General features: G+C 40.8%; 1 long non-coding RNA gene across 3 annotated transcripts in view; it reads left to right on the top strand.

Moving 5' to 3' along the window:
- Positions 1-20,981, top strand: part of LOC129637256 (uncharacterized) — a 29,163-nt gene extending 8,182 nt beyond the window's left edge. The window contains exons 3-4 of one of the 3 annotated variants that reach the window (XR_008707403.1): positions 1,856-1,980; positions 18,301-20,981. This is a non-coding gene — a long non-coding RNA (uncharacterized LOC129637256). Of the gene's footprint in view, positions 1-1,855; positions 2,441-18,300 lie in introns of those variants that run through there. The other 2 variants (XR_008707402.1, XR_008707401.1) reach the window with 2 other exon arrangements.
- Positions 20,982-21,216: the final 235 nt, after the last annotated feature.

The following is a 21,216-nucleotide window of genomic DNA, read 5'->3' as shown; positions in this document are numbered from 1 at the left end:
AATCAAGATTGCCGGGAGAAATATCAATAACTTCAGATATGCAGATGACACCACTCTTATGGCAGAAAGCAAAGAGGACCTAAAGAGCCTCTTGATGAAGGTGAAAGAAAAGAATGAAAAAGCTGGCTTGAAACTTAACATTCAAAAAACGAAGATCTCGACATACAGTTCCATCACCTCATGGCATATAGATGGCGAAACAATGGAAGCAGTGACAGACTTTATTTTCTTGCACTCCAAAATCACTGCAGATTGTGACTGCAGCCATGAAATTAAAAGATACTTGTTCTTGGAAGAAAAGCAAAGACAAACCTAGACAACATATTAAAAATCAGAGATATTACTTTGCCTACAAAGGTCTGTATAGTCAAAGCTGTGGTTTTTCCAGTAGTCATGTATGGCTGTAAGAGCTAGACAATAAAAAAGGCTGAGGGCCAAAGAACTGATGCCTTTAAACTGTGATGCTGGAGAAGTCCCTTGAACTGCAAGGAGATCAAGTCAGTCAGTCCTAAAGGAAATCAACCCTGAATATTCATTGGAAGGACTGATGCTGAAGCTGAAGCTCCAATACTTTGGCCACCTGATGCAAAGAACTGACTCATTGGAAAAGACCTGATGCTGGGAAAGATTGAAGGCAGGAGGAGAAGGGGATGATAGGGGATGAGATGGTTGGATAGAATCACTGACTCAATGGACATGAATTTGTGCAAACTCCAGGAGATGGTGAAGTACAGGGAAGCCTGGTGTGCTGCAGTCCATGAGGTCACAGAGTCGGACACAGCTGAGTGACTGAACAACAGCATACTCCTTATGGGAATGATGATGACCAGTCAGCCTTCCCTCACCCAACAAAAGTATCAGCCCTCACTTGCCTGAAACACACAATGTATGGGAATGAGGCTTTCTCAGATGCCTGTGGTTCTTATTCAAAGCCTTTTCTGTCCCACCGCAGGCTCCCTCCCAGTCCCTTGTCCCCGTATCAGTTTGTTCAGCCCTCATCTTTACCATCAAAAACAGGATGAATATTTACTGCAGGAGGCAGGAAGTTAAAATTCTAGTTACAATCCTGATACTTTCTGTGTGATGTTGGAAAATCATATAACCTTAATCATTTTGTCTGTAAAATTGGAGATTAATAAAGACTACCCGTACGTAAGGTCACGGACTTGGATCAGAGACTCTTAAAGTCTCTGCCAGTTCTTTTGTGAATTATCAATTCTGTGGATTTTTCCCAAAGGCTAATATAAACATATCTGTACTTACATAGTATACAAGAGGAGTGGTATAATTTTCTGTGTTTACTTACATAGTATACAAGAGGAGTAGTATAATTTTCTGTGTTTCCCCCCACACTTTAAAAACAGATCTCATAAATTCAGAGTTGCAGAACACTCTATAAGATAAATGAGAAACAATTTCCTTCAAATAGTACATAACTGTGACAAAGTTTAGAAATGGAGATATTTTTTGTTTTGAGAGTGATGTGCTCGACTAATTCTCAGCTCCTTATGACCTGAAACCAAAGTCCTTGCACTTCTGACTCCTCCCACCCCGTATCCATCGCACTCTCCTTTACCTCCACGTGCTGTTTCACTGTGTGAGGCTTGCCTAGTCGCCTAGAAAGTACCTGGAGGAAAAGCACTCTGGAACTGTGGTAGAACCACATGAAATTCTCCGTCTGAACCACAGCCTCGCTGTTCAAAAAACGGAGCCTCCTACAGCAGCAGCGCTGGAGTATCACACACGCGGCTAACAAGGACAGCAGGGGCCCGACACCAGGCTTTGTGCTAACACTTTTAATCCTCACTACAATTTAATAAGGTTGATACTACTGTTATCTTTTTTTTTCTTACAGAAAAGCATCTAAGGCACAGGAAGCTTCCATTGCACAGCAAATGAGCAACTGAAGCATGGCTTGAAAGCAGGCAGTCTGATCGCAGAACCCACTTTCTTCACACAAAGCTCTACTGCCTCCTAGCGGTAATTAAACATCCTTAGACCACGAGCTTCAGACTCGCTGGTTAAATGCAGTTTCTTGGGCCATTCCAGGTGTGTTGATTCAGAATCCTGCTGTAAATAGAGAGTTTTCAACATGCTTCACCAGGGAGAAGTCAGAGATGCGATCCTTAGCAGAAGCAATATGCACCTTAATTAAAAGTATTCGAAAGTCATGATATTATTTAATTTTTGACTGCATTGGGTCTTCATTGCTGCACGTTGGCTTTGTTTGTGGCAAGCAGGGACCACTCTCTAGTCGTGGTGTGTTGGCTCAGTAGTTAGGGCACACAGGCTTAGTTGCTCCACAACATGTGAGATCTTCCCGAACCAGGGATCAAACCCATGTACCCTGCATTGACAGGCAGATTCTTAACCACTAGGCCACCAGGGAAGTTCATGAAATTATCCTTTAATGAAGCAGTTATTTTTTTAAGTGTGCAGATAACCCAAAAGAGGAAAATAGCATTTCTAAATAGCACGTTAAATGGTATTTGTGTAATTGCTTTAGGACAATCTTCCCAAAATAAAATGAAAACAAATGTTATGGTCTGTAAATTTTTTCCAGTCACCCTATGTAGTGTACAATTTATGAGTCTTGACAAATGTATACAACTCTGTGTGTGTGTTAGTCTCTCAGTTGTGTCTGACTCTGCGATCCCATGGACTGTAGCCCACCAGGCTCCTCTGTCCATGGAATTCTCCAGGCAAGAATACTGAAGTGGTAGCTCTCCCCTTCTCCAGGGGATATTCCCAACCCAGGGATCGAACCTGGGTCACCTGCACTGCAGGCAGATTCTTGACCGTCTGAGCCACCAGGGAAGCCCACCTGCTGTTGTTCTTTAGTTACTAAGTCGTGTCCAGCTCTTTGCAACCCTGTGGACTGTAGCCCGCCAGGTTCCTCCGTCCACGGGATGTCCCAGGCAAGAACACTGGAGTGGGTAGCTATTTCCTTCTCCAGAGGATCTTCCCAACCCAGGAATCGAACCTGAGTCTCCTGCTTCACAGGCGGATTATTTACCTCTGAGCCCCCCAGAAGTGTCACTTAGAATATAACACATCCTTTTTCACCAGGAAATGCTAGTTCTGGGTGTGGGGATCCGGGAGGGTCTGCAGGCCACCAATTCTGGTCAGAGGTTTGGTTAGGTAGCCAAGGTAGAAGGGAAACAGACAGCTCATCTCACATATTCCAAGCTCTTGAATACAGTGACCTCAACTGTACTAACGGAAGCAATTTCAACATTCGGCTAGGCTAAGGCTTATTAGAAATCAATGATTTGAAAAAGCAAAACATAAAAACTAATGAATTCAGTCTACAATTTTTTTTTTTTTTTTTACAATTGCCCTTGTGTACCTTTTCATTGTATTAACTGACACTTCATTGCATTACACTGGGATTCATTGGTAATCCCAGGTAAATTTCATGTTGATGCTTATTTTTCCAAATTCTCAACTTTTCCAGCATTTGTAGAAAAAGCAAGAGAATTCCAGAAAAACATCTATTTCTGCTTCATGGACTACACTAAAGCCTTTGACTGTGTGGATCACAACAAACTGGAAAATTCTTAAAGAGATGGGAATACCAGACCTCCTGACAAACCTGTATTCAGGTCAAGAAGCAACACTTAGAACCAGACATGGAACAACAGAGTGGATCCAAATTGGGAAAGGAGTACGTCAAGGCTGTATATTGTCACCCTGCTTATTTAACTTACATGCAGAGTACATCATGAGAAACGCAGGGCTGGATGAAGCACAAGGTGGAATCAAGATTGCCGGGAGAAATATCAATAACCTCAGATGGGCAGATGACACCACCCTTATGGCAGAAAGTGAAGAGGAACTAAAGAGCCTCTTGATGAAGGTGAAAGAGGAGAATGAAAAAGCTGGCTTAAAACTCAGCGTTCAAAAAACTAAGATCATGGCATCCAGCCCATTCACTTCATGGCAAATAAATGGGGAAACAATGGAAACAGTGACAGACTTTATTTTCTTGGGCTCCAAAATCACTGCAGATGGTGACTGCAGCCATGAAATTAAAAGACGCTTGCTCCATGGAAGAAAAGCAACGACCAACCTAGACAGCATATTCAAAAACAGAGACATTACTTTGCCTACAAGGGTTGTAATAGTAAGTTATGGTTTTTCCAGTAGTCATGTATGGATGTGAGAGTTGGACCATAAAGAAGGCTGAGAGGGGTGGGGGGGGAAAAAAAGGCTGAGCACTGAAGAATTGATGCTTTTGAACTGTAGTTGGAGAAGACCCTTGAGAGTCCCTTGGACTGCAAGCAGATCAAATCAGCCAATCTTAAAGGAAATCAATCCTGAATGTTCATTGGAAGCGCTGAAGCTGAAGTTCCAGTACTTTGGCCACCTGATGCGAAGAGCCGACTGATTGGAAAAGACCCTGATGCTGGGAAAGATTGAAGGCAGGAGGAAAAGAGACAACAGAGGATGACATGGTTGGATGGCATCACTGACTCAATGGACATGAGTTTGAGCAAAGTCCAGGAGATGGTGAAGGACAGGGAAGCCTGGTGTGCTGCAGTCCATGGGGTGGCCAAGAGTCTGACACAGCTGAGCAACAACCAGCATTTATAACCTTTAAACAAGTTTTCAGTTTGGTATCACTGATGTTCTGTAAATAATGAAGTTCAAGAAACATTTTATCTCAATTAAAAAGTATTCTGAACTCTGTTTGAAGTTGTCTCCAAATACCTCGGCAAGGACTCATTTCAGTGTATTCTCTGGGGCTTAATCAGAACTGAGCTTCTGCAAGCTTCACTTCAGTCACGCCACTGCTGGGCTTAGTAGGATGTGGCCTCTCTGACGCTGGATCAGTGTTGCTCTCTGCCTATAGCTTTCCCACAATATTTATCTGTATAGGATTTTTCCTCAGAGTGGACTCTCTTGTGTTTATTGAGATTTGAAGCTGAAGGCTTGCCCACATGCAGAACATTCGAAAGGTTTCTTTAGTGTGTGGATTTTGAGATGATGAATAAAACCTGACTTCTGACTGAAGGCTTTGCCACACTCTCAATTCTCCAGGCAAAAATACTAGAGTGGGTTGCCATGCCCTCCTCCAGGGGATCTTCACAACCCAGGGATCGAACCCAGGTCTCCTGCATTGCAGGAAGATTCTTTACCTACTGAGCCACTGGGGAAGCCCCTTCACAAGCGGAAAACATCTTTCTGAACATCAGGGAATTCACAACAAGGAGAAGCATTCGCTGATGTTCAGAAAGAATGTTCCGCTTGTGAATGGGCTTCCCCAGTGGCTCAGTGGGTAAAGAATCTTCCTGCAATGCAGGAGATCTGGGTTCGATCCCTGGGTTGTGAAGATCCCCTGGAGGAGGGCATGGCAACCCACTCCAGTACTCTTGCCTGGAGAATCCCATGGACAGAGGAGCCTGGTGGGTTATAGTCCATAGGGTCCCAAATATATCAGACATGACTGAGCGAATAACATCCACATATACCCTTGTGAAGGCCTTGCCACATTCAGGATGTCAGTAGGTCTTATCCCCCATGTGGATTCTTTTGTGATTTCTCAGGCCAGTTAATTGTGTGAAGGTCTCCCCACACTCATCACACATATGTTTTCTTGGTTTAGGAGGGTTTCCATGCTTCCCTCCTAACTTGTGTTTGTTAAGCCTGAGTGCTGACTGAGGGCTTCACTACACTCATCACATTTATAGGGCTTCTCCCCAGTGTGACTTCTCTGAGGAATGATCAGGGTTGAGTTCAATCGAAAGTTTTTTCCATACTCACCACATTCGTAAGGTTTTTCCCCTGAGTGAATTCTGTGATATATTACAGGTTCTGAGCTCTGACTAAAAGTTCACCCGCATACAGATCATCATTCAAAAAGTTTCTCTCCAGGGTGGATTCTCCGGAGTTGGTTAAGTCCTGCATACTGAGTGAAGGCTTTTGCACATACTTTACATTCATAGAGTTTTTCTTTACTGTGAATTCCCTGATGTTCAGTAAGATTTGAACACTGCCCCCACAATCAAAATGCAGAGTATTTCCATTGCCTAAAATCCCTGTGTCCCTTTGTAGCCAAGCTGTCTCCCCGCCTTCAGGCCCTGGCAACCACTCAGGTGTTTGCTGCCCTGATAGTTTTGCCTTCTCCAGAATGTCACGTAAATGGAATCGTACAGTAGATAATCTTTAAGTCTAACTTCTTTCACTTAGCATAATGCATTTGACATTCCTTTATGCTGTCGTTGGTATCAGCAGTATCGCTTTTTCACTGACGTGTAGCATTCCACTGAGTAGATGTCCCACACCTTGTGTACCAGTTGACCAACTGGAGGACACTTGTTTCTAGTTTGGAAGGGGGTAATTATAAAGCCATAAACAAATGTGTACATATTTGGAGTGAACATAGTTTTTCTTCCTTCTGGGCAAATAGCTTGCAGTGGGAATTCTGCAGTACATGTCAAGTGTATATTTAAATTTATAAGAAGCTGCCAAAACTGTTTTCCAGAGCAGCTGGACCATTTTAATTCTACCAGGAAGTATGAGCGTTCTGGGTGCTCCACCATCTTGTCAACATGCAGTATTATTAGCTTGTTTTTTAAAATTCTGTTCCTTGAAATGTGGATTTTCTTTTTTTTTTTTTCCATGCCATGCAGCTTGCAGGATCCTATTCCCTGACCAGGGATCAAACCCAGGCCCACAGTAGTGAAAGTACAGAGTCCTAACCACTGGACTGCCAGGGAATTCTCATATTATTAGCTTTTGTTTTAACCATTCTAATAGTTACATAGTGATATCTCATTGTGGTTTTTAATTAGATTTTCCTAATGACCAATTGGAGAAGGCAATGGCACCTCACTCCAGTACTCTTGCCTGGAAAATCCCATGGATGGAGGAGCCTGGTAGGCTGTAGTCCATGGGGTCGCTAAGAGTCGGACACGACTGAGCGACTTCACTTTCACTTTTCATGCATTAGAGAAGGAAATGGCAACCCACTCCAGTGTTCTTGCCAGGAGAATCCCAGGGACAGGGGACCCTGGTGGGCTGCTGTCTATGGGGTCACACAGAGTCAGACATGACTGAAGTGACTTAGCAGCAGTAGCAGCAATGACCAATAATGTTAAACATCTTTTCTTGTACTTATTTTCCATCTGTGTATCTTCTTTGGTGGAATGTCTGTTCAAGTATTTGTCCATTTTAAAAATTAGGTTGTTTGTTATCTGTTCATTAGTTGTGAGAGTTTTTATTCTACCTGCAAGTCCTTTAAAAAAGATGAACTTTGAAAATGTTTTTCCCCAGTCTATGGCTCATTGTTTCTTTTTCTTAATAGTATCTTTCAGTGGGGCCTCTCTGGTGGCTCAGTGATGAAGAATCTGCCCACCAATGCAGGAGATGTGGGTTCAGTCCCTGGATAGGGAAGATTCCCTGTGGAAGGGCATGGCAACACACTTCAGTATTCTTGCCTGGTAAGTTCCATGAACAGAGGAGCCTGGCAGGTTACAGTCTATAGGATCACAAAGAGTCAGACACAACTGAAGCGACTTAGCATAAATGCATGCATCTGGAGGTTTGTACCTTTTGACCACCTTCATCCAATCCCCACTTCCCCTTCCCCTCCACTATCTCCGATAACCACAAATCTGATCTCTTCTTCCATGAGGTTGTTTGTTGCTTTTAAATTATACTTGATATGCAACACTATGTCAGTTCCTGGTATACAGCATAGTGATTCTATATTTCTATACACTTCAAAATGATCACCATGATAAATCTAATTACCATCTGTCACCATGCAAAGATTTTACATAATTATTGACTTATGTTCCCCACACTGTACATTTCATATCCAACACTGATTTATTTTGTAATTGAAAGTTTATAAGTTTATATCTTTCAGTCTCCACCTATTTCTTTTCTCCTCCATCTCCCCCCTCTGGCAACACCCATAGATTGTTTTGACTGTTCAGGGTCTTGTGTGTATGATAGGGATTGCAATGAATCTTGATAACTTTGGTTTGGTCATTTTAACAATATTAATTCTTCTAAGCTATGAACGTGGTATATCTTTCAACTGTTGTGTGCATTTTCCTCTTTTTCTGCATGCTCTTAAGTTGAGTAATTCTTATTATTGTATCTCCACTACTGGTTTTTATTTGTGCCTCACTTTAAAAATATGTATTTAATAATTGCCCTAGAGTTTAGAATTAAAATCTTTAATTAGACTCTACCTTAAAATATTGTATCTCTTCCCACCTAGCGTAAGAATCTTATGACACCCCATTCCTCCCATATTCTAGGGTATTTTTGTCCTACATTTTATTTTTGCATATTCTGTAACTCTATAATACATTATATACAGTACTGCTCTTTTACTTCAGATGGTCAATCATCTTTTATTGAAAATTTTATTGAAGTAATTGTAGATTCACATGCTGCGGTAAGAAATGATACAGAGAGATTCGTGTCCCTTAACCCTGTTTACTCTAATGGTAACATCTTTCAAGCTGTAGTATAATATCACAACCAGAATCGACACTGATAGTAATACAATCTACTGATCTTATTCTGATTTCCAGTCTTACCTGTATGTCTGTGTGTGTGTTTAGTTCCATACAATTTTGCCACATGTAGCTTTATGTATTCGCCACCACAGTCAAGATTCAGAGCAGTTTCATCACCACAAAGATTGCTCACGTTATCCTTTCGTAACCACACCGATTTCTCTACCTCCTCACCCTGTCCCAAACCCCCAAAGACTATAAATCTGTTCTCCATTTCTAAGATTCTGTTATTTTAAAAACTGTTACATAAACTAGTCATACAGTATGCAACATTTTGTGACTGGCTTTTTTCACTCAGTTTAATTCCCTGGAGAGTCATCCAAGTTGTACCATTTTTACTGTAGAATAGTATTGGATGGGTTATGTGTATCACAGTGTATTTAACTATTTTCCTGTTGGAGGACATCAGAGCTGTTCAGTTTTGAGCTATTGTGAATAAAGCTGCTATGAATAGTCATTCACAGGTTATTGTCTAAACATAAGGTTTTTGTTTCTCTGGGATAAATGTGCAAGAGTGCAATTGCTGGTTTGCGTGATAATTGCATGTTTAGTTTTAATAAGAAACCGCAAAACTGTATTCCAGACTGGTATTACCACTTTACAGTGGTATGTAAATGTATGAGGGATCCTCACTTACCTTTTAAAGTGATTGAAAATAAGAAAAAAATGTCTTTTATACTTATCTTCATTTTAATCACTTTCAGAGATTTTCATTTCTTAGTTAAGATCCAGGATTCTACCTGGTAACTTTCTTGAGCATTTCATATAATGCAGGTCTGTTGGTACTGAATTCTCTCAGCTTTTGTTTGTCTGAAAAGTCTTTATTTCACCTTAACTTTTAAAGACATTTACACTGTGTATAAAATTCTGGGTTAACAGATTTTTTTCTTTCAAAATTTTCAAGATGTCATTCCATTGTCTTAAGCCTTAAATAGTTTCTGACTTACAGTGTGCTGTTATTAATTCTGATTTTTGTTCCTCTGTATGTAACATGTCTTATTTCTCTAGCTGCCTTCAATAATTCATCCTTATCTATCTTTGGTTTTTATCAGTTTGAATATGATGTGTCCCTCATATTGATGTGTCCATCATATGATATGGTTTTGCCTTATAAGTTTGTTTGTATACTTATCCTGGTATTTTATTTATCCTGGTTCTCTGAGCTACTTGGATCTTGAGTTTCTTGGTTTGCTGTCTTTTATTATGTAAAAACAACAAACAAACAAAGAACAAACTCTTGATTATTGTTTCTTTAAATATTTCTTGTGACCTGGTCTCTTTTTCTTCTTCTTTTCTTTGGCATTTCATTCAAATGTATGTTTGACTGCTTCATATTGTCCCAAATATCTGGGGTATTCTATTTTCTCTGTCTCCTCTTTCTGTGTGTGTGTTTCAGCTTGAATATAGGTATATCTTGGCGATCTTGTGATTTAGTTCCAGATCACCATAATAATGTGAATATCACATGAATTTTTTGGTTCCCCAGTGAATCTAGAAGTTGTGTCTACACTATGTGAAAGTGAAAGTGTTAATCACTCAGTCATGTCTGACTCTTGGTGACCCAGTGGCCTGAAGCCTTCCAGGCTCCTCTGTCCATGGAATTCTCTAAACAAGAATACTGGAGTGGTTGCCATTTCTTTCTTCAGGGCATCTTCCCAACCCAGGGATTGAACCGAGGTCTCCTGCATTGCAGGCAGATTCTTTACTGTCGAACTACCAGGGAAGCGTACTATACTGTAGTCAATGTGCAATAACATTATGTCAGAAACTCAATGTACACCCTGCTGCTGCTGCTGCTGCTGCTGCTAAGTCGCTTCAGTCGTGTCTGACTCTGCGCGACCCCATAGACAGCAGCCCACCAGGCTCCCCCGTCCCTGGGATTCTCCAGGCAAGAACACTGGAGTGGGTTGCCATTTCCTTCTCCAATGCATGAAAGAGAAAAAATAAAGTGAAGTCGCTCAGTCGTGTCCGACTCTTAGCGACCCCATGGACTGCAGCCCACCAGGCCCCTCCGTCCATGGGATTTTCCAGGCAAGAGTACTGGAGTGGGGTGCCATTGCCTTCTCCAAATGTACACACTACTATATATAAAATAGATAGCTAATAAGAACCCACTGTATTACAGAGAGAACTCTACTCAATACTCTGTAATGACCTATATGGGAAAAGAATCTAAACAAGAGTGGATATATATAACTGATTCACTTCACTGTACACCTGAAACTAACTCAACATTGTAAATCAACTATATGCATGCATGCTAAGTCACTTCGGTCGTGTCTGACTGTTTGCGGCCCTATCTACTATAGCCCCCCAGGATCCTCTGTCCATGGGATTCTCCAGACAAGAATACTGGACTGGGTTGCCATGCCCTCCTCTGTAAGTCAACTATACTCCAATACAAATTTTTAAAAAACCCTGTGTACATAATTTTAAAACACTTTGTTGCTTAAAAAATGCTGACCATTATCTGAGGCTTCAGAGAATTGTAATCTTTTTGCATAGTAACATCAGAGATCACAGATCACAGATCACTATAACAAATATAATAATGAAAATTTTAGAAATATTGTAAGAATTACCAAGAAGTGAGAAAATGCTTCTGGGAAAATGATGCTGATAGACTTGCTTGTCTCAGGGTTGCCACAAAACTTCAATTTATAAAAAGAGCAGTGTCTGTGGAGTGCAGTAAAGTGAAGCACAGTAGACTGAGGTATGCCTCTAATTTCCATTGATGTATCTTCAAGTTCACTGATTCTCTCCTCACAGGATATGCAGCACATTACAGTTTACACAAATACAAATTTCTTCACAATCTTTAGCTTCCCTTTTAAGATTAAGTGTGTGAATTTATGAGTAACAGACCTTGCTGGAAGATAATGCCATCAACATCACCATCTCTGGCCTTCCCCGTCTCCAGGCCCTGATAGAACTTTGCTGATTTCAGGGAAAGCAAAAAGAAAACAAATTCAGGAACTGTACCATTTTGCACTCTCTTACTGCAAAGGCCTGGCTTGAATCAGAGAACTCAGAATATGAATCAGGTCTATTCCACCTACACCCCTTACACTTCTTATTGAACATGCCCACCCACAGACCAAGTAGCAGCAACACAGACAGTACTTTTGTGAAGTACACCCAGTGGTAAGCTAGCTGGTGAGAGCCATGGCTAACTTTTCAGGAATTCTCAAGCTAGATTTTTAAATGGCCATTATTTTAAAATTATATATAAACTTATGCATGGATGCATGCTTAGTCACTCAGACATGTCCAACTCTTTGCAACCCCATGGACTGTAGCCTCCCGGGCTCCTCTGTCCATGGAATTCTCCAGGCAAGAATAGTAGAATGGGTAGCCATATCCTTCTCCAGAGGATCTTGTCAACCCAGGGATCAAACTCTGGTCTCCTGCATTGCAGACAGATTCTTTACTGGCTGAGCCAACAGGGAAGTCCATATATACATATTGATGTTCAGTAGCTCAACTGTGTCCGTCTCTTTGTGACCCCATGGACTGTAGCATGCCAGGTTTCCCTGTCCTTCACTACCTCCCAGAGCTTGCTCAAACCCATGTTCATTGAGTAGATGATGCCATCCAACCATCTCATCTTCTGTTGCCCCCTTCTCCTCCTGCCCTCAATCTTTCCCAGCAGCAGGGTCTTTTCCAATGAGTCGGCTCTTGGCATCAGGTGACCAAAGTACTGGAGCTTCAGCTTCAGCATCAGTCCTTCCAATGAATATTCAGGGTTGATTTCCTTTAGGATTGACTGATCTCCTTGCAGTCCAAGGGACTCTCAAGAGTCTTCTCCAGCACCACAATTAGAAAACATCAATTCTTCAGCACTCAGCCTTCTTTATGGTCCAACCTTCACATCCATACATGACTACTGGAAAAAACCGTAGCTTTGACGATATGGACCTTGGATGGCAAAGTAATGTCTCTGCTGTTTAATAAGATGTCTAGGTTTGTCATAGCTTTCCTTCCAAGGAGCAAGCATCTTTTAATTTCATGGCTGCAGTCACCATCTGCAGTGATTTTATATATATATGTATATAATCATATATATACATTATATTAAATGTATATACATATGTGTGTGTGTGTATATATATATACACATCATATTAAAAACAGAGGTGATAGCTCAAAACACTATTCATTTTTTATTTTTATTCTTTATTTTTTTCGCCATACCTTGCAGCATGTGAGATCTTAGTTCCCCAGCTAGGGACTGAACCCACACTCCCTGAGTGGAAGCATGGAGTCTTAACCACTGGACCACCAAGGAAGTCTCTCTGTAATGTTATTAATGTCTATTCTATATGTGATAGAATGTGTATATGTGATATGACATGTGTATATGGAATTATGATTTTTGTTTTGCTTTCTAATTTTACAATGGTATGCTACTTAGCACTTCTCAAATCTGTGTTCACTGATATTACATTTGTAGCTTGAAATTAGCCATGTTAGATGTATTAACACCATGAAAATTAGTGTAAACTTCTGCTTTGTTTTGTTGATTGTCTAATCCAGGGGTCAGCAAACTTTTTCGGTGAAGAGCCAAAGAGTATTTTAAGCTTTGCAACCACATGCAGTTTCTGTTGCATAGTTTTAATTATAAGCCTTTAAAATGTAAAAATTATGCTTAGATCTCATGCATGCATGCGTGCTCAGTCATGTCCAACTCTTTGCAACCCCATGGGCTATAGCCTGCCAGGCTCCTCTGCTGATGGAATTTTTCCAGGCAAGAATACTGGAGTAGGATACCATTTTCCTACTCCAGGGGATCTTCCTGATCCAGAGATCAAACCCACATCTCTTTTGTCTCCTGCATTAGCAGGAAGATTCTTTACCACTGCAGCACTGGGGAAGCCTGTTACTGTACAAAAATGGGCCAAAGGTTGGATTTGACCCAGTAGTGATCGTTTGCCGACCCCTGACTAGATTTAAGGAAGCAATAAAATGTTAATAGTGCAGATTAACCCAAAAGAATGCAGATTAAACTCAAAACTGTCATGTCTGTAGCTGGTACACTGTGAAAAATATAAGAAATTCAGAACTATTCTTTCCAGTACTCAAAACCTATCAATTAATCAAAGAGATTGCTCCCATTATGGCTGACTGAGTGCAGTTCTGAAGTGTGTCTTCATTGTTTATCTACTCATTAACATAAACAAAATATAAAACAATATTTAGGTTGGAACTGCACTCCTTGATTAATGACATGGGTGACTTTTTTTGGAATTGAATGATAATCAAGCATTTATCCATAGTTTTGATTTCATGATTTTTGTTGCCAATTATAGAAACTTCTAATGGAATATGGAATTTGAAAGAAATAGCAAGTTATGGGACTTCCCTAACAGTGCAGTGGTTAAGCCTCAGTTCTTCCACTGCAAGGAGTACAGGTTCAATCCCTGGTGAGGGAACCGAGATCCTGCATGACTCACCCTGTGGCCAAAAAATTAGGAAAAAGAAATAGCAAGTCATGCTGAAATTATAGGTATATGGAATTTCCAAAAAAGAAGCCATGTTTTATTATGATTAGTAAGTCATACACTGTACAGATTTTTATCAGTAAAATTTATAATAAAATGACATATGTATATATGCTTCCTTTTTTCCCATAGAGCCAATCGTTAGGCATTTCTGTCACATCAGTGTGTCCCAGTATCTCATGCTGGGCCACTTATCTCCTGGATGAGAGAATCTAGACAGGCACACAGAGTTCGAGTCAGTTAGATGAAGGTGGGTGGCTGAACTGAAATTTCTGGTTCTCAGCCAGTTGAGAGAGAGAAGAGAAGACAGAGAGACAATGAGAGAGAAAAGACTGAAGGTGACAGAAACAATCAAAGGCACCCTGACTCTCCCCTCTAGTCCTGTTTTATTTCCTGTCCCAGATGCCCATGAATTTATCTACTGCATCCTTACCGGAAACCTCTCTTTAAGACAGCTGAATTCCTGCCTCTTCACAACCAAAAGCTCTGCAACCAAGACAGTGAACCACAGAAATCTGGACTATATGAGTCCTCTAATCCTGGTCCCTGAGTTTCCCAAATCTGATGACTATTAATCACAGGGAATCTACAGACAATGGTGATAAAGTATTACTTAATGAAAAGGGGGGGCATGTATCACTAATAAAATCAGTCAAATAAGCAATATGGGGCTTTAAAAAAAAAATAAAAGAAAGTGGCACACATAGTCAGGTAAGTTCTGGGAAACCCAAAGCAACTCCTATAGCAATTCAGGGGTAAGGAGTGAAAGGTTGTGTTCAGGCAGTGAGACCACTTGGAACCGGCCAACTTAATTTATATTTAACGTTCTTTTAAAAAATATTTATTTACTTATTTGGCTATGCTGGGTCTTAGTTGTGGCATGCAAAATTTTTTAGTTGTGGCATGTGGAATCTTAAGTTGCAGGACATAGAATCTACTTCCCTGACCAGGGATCGAACCCAGGCCCCCTGCATTGGGAGCACAGGGTCTTAGCCAATGGACCACCAGGGAAGTCCCCATATTTAACATTCTTATTATGGAGTCAAAAACGTCTACATTTGATAGACTTTTTGTTTGTTTGTTTTATTTTTTTTTCTAAACAAATCAGAGGTTATAAAGAACAGTTTTGCCCTCTGGCACAATGTAACTCTATGAAAACAAGCAACTGAAGTTCATTTGACTCTTGTAATGGCTGGTGTCACCCTTAGAAGGCCCCTGTGTAGTCTGTCTTCTTCCTGATGGAGAATGGGCTCCAAACCAGGATCTGAATTGCTGCAATGCCCAGTGGGACCAGGCAAATCAAATTAAACATGGCCTCATGAAGATCTAAGATTGTACTGAGAGGGAAAAAAATATTGAAACACAGTTAGTTTCTCCAGTGGCTTCTTTTCTTTTTAACTCAAAGCTATACAACAAGAAGTTTCAGAGAAGTTTTGATATCTATTGAGTCCATTTAAAAAGTAAATGTAATTTTATCAAATAATTTTGATTCTTTCAAATAACTGAATAAGTAAATAATCCCTACCTTCCAGTTGGTTATACCAGGGGAGGCTGATACGTACTCCTTTGATCGCAATGCCTGGGGAGAAGTGCTGTGGCCACAGTGAAGGACCCCACACTGGGTGCAGGAGGACAGAGGTGGAGGTGGTACAATGTATACATGTATCTACATACTCATAACACTTTAGTCTTGAAATCACCATCCAGAGAGTTTCAAAGAGGCAGGAGCTGGGCATTCATTTTTATTACTAAACTGACTTCCATTCTACACAATTTGAGATTATGAGAGGAAACCAGGCTTAATAATAATATTAAGAAATGACACAACTTTTTCTGCCAAGAACCTCATTAAGCCCAGGATGCCTATGGTTCTCATCATTCATTAAGCCCAATATGCCTATTATATTTAGTAGATCATACTTTTTCATTTAAATCATACACAGCAAAAGAGGCCTCCTGGTTATTTGGGGGCTGATTATACGGTTTGCAGCTTCTCTTTGGTTACTTGGGCTATCTAAAACAGCACCTCATTAATTCAGCCAATTGAGATAAGTGGAAGGGTCAAACTATATGGTACAAGAAAAGGAGGTGGTTTGTTATATTTCATACCAGAATCAGTTGATATTACCAGAACCTATTGATATTACCAGAACCTATGTATCATTCACTCATTTAAAAAATAGGTATTGTGTGATTATTAATGTGCTAGGCACTGGGTTCAGGACTGGTTATCCAATGGTGACAAAACTGAGTTTCTACTTCATGGAGCCCACCTCCCAGTTCTGTAGATAGACCTTAATCAAGTCATCATAAATAAGAGTGACTTACCCATGATTACAAATGAAGAAAAAATGCCAAGATGGAAAAAAGCAGAGTATTAGATAGGAGCTCATAGAGCGTTTTCAGGTAGAGTCTGGAGAAGGTTCTCCCAGGGAAGTGGGATTTGAGCTGAGTCCTGAAGGATAAGTAGATATTAACTAGAAGACCTCTGAGTAGAATCATGGGAAAATATCCAAGCATTGCTACCTCCACCTCTAAAGGCCACAGGCAGGAAAGTCTTGGGTGCTCTGGACTGGATTGTGTTTGCTTCCAATTACTGCTTCACAAAACCACTCTTCACCTTGAGTCCTACTCAATCCAAGAATTGATGACTATGACTTTCCTATTCTTTGCTCCTCTGCTGTTACTTCCTGGGCTCTGAGACAATCACAAAGACGTGGGCCATCAACTGGGCTTCCCAACACATGCTGACTGTAGCCTCTAGAAGTAACAGAGGAGCCCATAATGCTGTCAGGATGCAGTTACATTTCTGCTCCACCCAGACTATCAATGGAAATCTTCATTTCTAGGTGCACATGGTGTTTTGTCTTCCTAGCATTTATTCCTTTAAGAAAAATCTTCTGCCCTCTTCCACAGTAAGCCTGTTTCAGTCCTGAAGATTCATTGGACGTTGACTACCCTGCTCCCACCCCAGTGTCAGGCATACACCGAGACCTGGTCGGAGTCGGGCTATAGCTACTGACTCAGGAATGCACATGTGACTCATGCAAAGCCTTTCAGGGTTCAGCTCGGAGCTTCTGCTGTGCTACTGGGACAAATGTTTCCTCTAGGATCTGAGTATGTAAGCCCATGTAAACCTGAGGTTACCTTGCTGCCACGTGGTAAAAGTTTGCACTCAACACAGAGGGAAAGTCACGGGCAGAGAAACAGATTCCTAACATCATTTGAGTACTACTTACACAAAGCCCAGCTCTGTCTGACTTTTCAGTTATATGAGCTGGTAAGTTCCTTTTTCATTTGAGCTTACTTCCACTGAGTTTCTGTCACTTGCAGCTAAACTGGCCTGAAAATTGTATCTTTACCATTGGCACGTATGTCCAAATTACCATAATTTGGCCTCCGACCACTATAGGGATGGGATTCAGTAATTTCTAATTGGTCATTACTAAGAAAGACACAGGAGGTTTGAAAGACTGATCACAGATTTCGAGAATGAGAAGACAAGGTCATGACGATACTTTTGAACTTGATGTAGATATATAGAAACATGATGCTTCTCTCCCCACCTTTGACTACTCACTGACTGGAACCACAAGACAGACCAGATCGGGGGACTGGGTCAACAGTGGGTGCAAGATGCCAAAAAGTAAGGGAAAATCAGGTTCCATGTTGTTAGTATTGTTGTTGTTCAGTCACTAAGTCATGTCTGCCTCTTTTCAACTCCATGGACTATAGCCAGCCAGGCTCCTCTATCCGTAAGATTTCCCAAGCAAGAATATTGGAGTGGGTTGCCATTTGCTTCACCAGGGGAATCTTCCAGAACCAGGAATTGAACTTGCATCTTCTGCCTTGGCAGATTCTTTACTACTGAGGCCACCAGGGAAGACCAAGTTCCACTTTGTCAAAGCCTAAATCACACACTTCTTAAACACAGAGAAAAAGAAAGGAAGTGGCCTAATCAAGACCTTTAGTGAACAAAAAACCACAGAACCATGATCATGAACTGCTAGTCAAGGAATTATATCGTATGTGCTCAAAGCCCAGTGTTTCATGAAAAGACTGGTTTCTGTTTGGCTGAGGCACCTGTGTGTTTTTTATCTGAGTGCTTAACAATAGGAGCCCATTGTCCTTCTGCATTCTCTAGTTATAGCAGATTCCAGTTTCAGGAATATCAAGAAATTAGATTCCAGCTGATATGGGTTCTCTCTGGGAGATTTCTGATCTTAAAGACAGAATTGTCTTTTTCTCTTTTTTTCCAGGGTGAGAGGAGTAGAGAACGTCTGTGATAATCTGCAGGCGCAAAGCCTCCAGTGAGTGTGCTGACAGCATTACAGGGAGAGCCGTAGGCTGGAAGTTCAAGGCAAGGCAGCAGAATGAACATTCAAATGACTAAGGTAGTTTGATAAATACCATGGTGTAGTCTAACCCCCAGTGCTTTCAAGGCTGACACCATTATTACTGAAGCTGCAACCATTTTCATTTCCATATCACTTCACTGAATCACTTGATGCTCTTCAAAAATTTCCCTGATCTTCCTGCTCTTTTCTTAAGATTTCCTCTTTCTTTTAAGATGTTATTCTAATCTGGGAGAGAAGCCCATGATTTAGAGAATTTCTTTTCCTCCTTCACATTGCATACCCTCTACTGGGATACGGATGAACTTATCAATAGCAAGGAGAGGTAAGAAGGGCTTCTTAAGCCAATACAAAGAAATAGAGGGGAACAATAGAATGGGGGAAAAAAAGAGATCTCTTCAAGAAAATTGAAGATTCCAAGGGAATATTTCATGCAAGGATAGCACCATAAAGGATGGAAACAGTAAGGACCTAATAGACGAGGAAGAGATTAAGAAGAGGTGGCAAGAATACACAGAACTATACAAAAAAGGTTTTAATGACCCGGATAACCACAATGGTGTGGTCATTCATCTAGAGTCCAGATATCCTCGAATGTGAAGTCAAATGGGCCTGTAGGAAGCATTACCATGAACAAAGCTGGTGGACATTATGGAATTCTAGGTGAACTATTTCAAATCCTAATTGATGATGCTTTTAAACTGCTGCCCTCAATATGCCAGCAAATTTGGAAAACTCAGCAGTGGCCACAGGACTGGAAAAGATCAGTTTTCATTCCAACTCCAAGGAAGGGCAATTCCAAAGGATGTTCAAACTACCATACAACTGGGCTCATTTCACATGCTAGCAAGGTAATGCTCAAAATCCTTCAAGCTAGGCTTCAACAGTATGTGAGCCAAGAACTTCAGATGTTCAAGCTGGATTTAGAAAAGGCAGAGGAACCAGAGATCAAATTGCCAAGGGAAAGCAAAGGAATTCCAGAAAAATATCTACTCTTCCTTCATTTATTATGCTAAAGCCTTTGTGTGGATCACAACAAACTGGAAAATTCTTAAAGAGATGGGAATATCAAACCACCTTACCTGTCTCCTGAGAAACCTGTATGCAGGACAAGAAACAACAATTAGAACCAGATTTGGAACAATGGACTGCTCCAAAATTGGGAAAGGAGCACGTCAAGACTATATTGTCACCCTGCTTATTTAACATATATGCAGAGTTCATCATTCGAAATACCAAGCTGGATGAATCACAAGCTGGAAACAAGGTTGCTGGAAGAAATATCAACAACCTCAGATATGCAGGTGATAGCACTCTAATGGCAGAAAGTAAGGAGGAAAGAGCCTCTTGATGAAAATGAAAGAGAGGGAAAAAGCTGGCTTAAAACTCAGCATTCAAAAAACTAAGATCATGACATCTGGTCCTATCACTTCATGGCAAATTTTTGAAGGGGAAAAAGTTGAAACAAAGATAAATTTTTATTTTCCTGGACTCCAAAGAAGGCTGACGGTGACTGCAGACAGTGACTGCAGCCTTGAAATTAAAAGACACTTTCTCCTTGGAGGGAAAGCTATGACAAACCTGAAAGTGAAAATTATTCACACAGTCATGTCCGACTCTTTGCCACCCCATGGACTATAGCCCACCAGGCTCCTCTCTGTCCATGGAATTCTCCAGGCAAGAATACTGGAGTGGGTTGCCATTTCCTTCTCCAGAGGATCTTCCCGACCCAGGGATCGAATCTGGGTCTCCTGCATTGGAGGCAGATTCTTTACCAACTGAGCTACTAGGGAAACCTAGACAGTGTATTAAAAACAGAGATATCACTTTGCCGACAGCAGTCTGTATAGTCAAAGCTATGGTTTTTCCAGTAGTCATGTACGGATGTGAGAGTTGGACAATAAAGAAGGCTGAGTGCTGAAGAACTGATGCTTTCAAATTGTAGTGCTGGAGAAGACTCTTGAGAAGGAGATCAAACCAGTAAATCCTAAAGGAAATCAACCCTGAATATTCATTAGGACTGATGCTGAAGCTGAAGCTCCAGTACTCTGGCCACCTGATGCAAAGAGCTGACTCAGTAGAAAAGACCCTGCTGCTGGGAAAGACTGAGGGCAGGAGGAGAAGGGGACGACAGAAGATGAGACGGTTGGATGGCATCACTGACTCAATGGGCATGAGTTTGAGCAAACTCTGGGAGATAGTGATGGACAGAGAAGCCTGGCATGCTGCAGTTTATGGGGTTGCAAAGAGTCAGACATGACTTAGTGACTAAACAGCAACAGAGTGGCCAGTTGGCCTTTTTATGCTTTCAGAATGTCAGTTCCAGCCTTAACAACATTTTTAAATGAATCTCTGGTAGAAAAATAATACCGAAGCTCTGCTTATAATTTCATTCACTCAAATATTTATTGCTCACTTATTGATTTAGGTTCTTACAATGTAGAGTAAATAAATCAACAATGATTCTTACTTTCAACAAAGTTTATGTTCTAGTGGAGGCAAAGAGACGATAAATATATTTAATTTTATCTTATAATAAGAACCTTTGCTTATGGAAAAATGTTTGCACCTAATTTTATCTCACAATGACCTACTTTTAAAAGAAAAATATGTACCTGCAGCTTATTACATTCTAAAATATTGCTGTCTGGTATCTTTTTCTTCATTCTCTTAGCTTATTTTCTTAGCTTAGCTTTCCTTGCTAAATAATTTGTAAATTCAGCTCTATAGGTAAAGGGGTCCACAGAAATCATCCTGTCACCTCCAAACCTATCACACTGGGGCTTTTCCACATCTGAAAACTAAAGCAAAGTTGGCCTC

The sequence above is a fragment of the Bubalus kerabau genome, chromosome 23 (assembly GCF_029407905.1).
Source record: "Bubalus kerabau isolate K-KA32 ecotype Philippines breed swamp buffalo chromosome 23, PCC_UOA_SB_1v2, whole genome shotgun sequence".
In the NCBI taxonomy this organism is placed as follows: Eukaryota; Metazoa; Chordata; class Mammalia; order Artiodactyla; family Bovidae; genus Bubalus; species Bubalus kerabau.
This window is presented reverse-complemented; position numbering and strand designations above follow the sequence as displayed.